We start from the raw sequence: 1,367 nt of genomic DNA, 5'->3' as shown, positions 1-1,367 counted from the left end.
TTTTTTCAGGTTCTTTGTCCCATTTTTCCTCTGTTCCCGTTGATCCCCAGCCCAAAGTCTCATCCTTGTCCTTTCCCCTGATCCCACTTTTCCATGTCCCCCTGGTCCCTTTGGATCCAGCTTTTCTCCATCCCTTGCTCCCACTTTTCCTTGGTCCCCCATCCTTGTCCCACTTCCCTCCTGATCCCACTTTTCCTGGTCCCTTCTCCCAATCCCGCTTTTTTCCACCCCTCATTCCCATTTTCCTCCTCCCCTGGTCCCTCCCTTGTCCCATCTCCTGCTTCCCTTTATTCCCTCTCCTCATTCCCAGAATTCCCTGAGGGATTTATGCCTAAAAAAAAAAAATTACTTTGGGGATAAATCCAACCCATCCAGCCCCAAAATCTGGGATTTTCCCCCCAAATTTTTCCCCTTCTGGTCCAACCTCAGCCTCGGTGTTGGATTTGGCACCGAATTTTTCCGTTCTCCATCGTTTTTCCCATCCCTGGATCACTTTTCCCACATTTCCCTGGCGTTGGGATGATTCTTGTGGAGTTTATTTCATTTTTCCAGGATTTTCTCCTCTCACAAATAACCCAAAAAACCAGGGAGGAAAATAAAATCCCTTTAAAACAGATTAAAAAATTAAATTGAATCATTTTATTTTCCCCTCCTGAAGGAAACATTGGAAAAAAGAGTTTAGAAAGGGAATTTTGGGCTTCGTTCTTCACCTTCCTCCAATTCCCAACCCCTCATCCCACCAACCTGGATCAATCCTGCTTCCAGAGCCGTTTTTCCAGACTTTTTTCTGGCAGCTGGATGTGGATCCTCCCCTTCCCGGCCACATTTCCCTCGAGGGCAGAGTTATTGGGGCAGGAAGCCGCAAATCCAGAGGATTTGGAAAGGGGGAAAAACAGGGAAAACTGGGGAAAAAATAAATTCCCGCTTTTCTTTTGGGAAAAGCTTGGGTGGTCTCGGTGTTGTTTCACCAAGTTTAATTTTCCCAGTTTAATTGGAAGTTGTTGGGATGGGATGGGAACATCTCGGGTCGCTAAAATTCGAGGGAGAATTTGGGATTGATTCCATGGGATTTTTCCGGATGCTGGGGGGGTTCCTGAGCCACTTTTTTTTCCTTCAGAATTCCGTTTTAGGGGAAAAGCGGAGTCCAGGGGAGCAGGGCTGGATCCTGGGAGCTGTCGGAGCTCTCCGTGGGGTTTTTGGTTGGAAAATCCCTGGAAAAGTGGTGGGAGATGATCCGTGGTGGAGGCACCGGCTGGATCCGGGAGATTTCCCCATTCTGGGTGATCCCAGCTAAATCCACCCCAGGGATTCCCCATTCCATGGATCCCTCACCTGCCATTCCCTGCGGCCCCATCCCAGATCCCATC

This window comes from Parus major, chromosome 1A (assembly GCF_001522545.3).
Source record: "Parus major isolate Abel chromosome 1A, Parus_major1.1, whole genome shotgun sequence".
NCBI lineage: Eukaryota > Metazoa > Chordata > Aves > Passeriformes > Paridae > Parus > Parus major.
Note: the sequence above shows the minus strand (reverse complement) of the source record.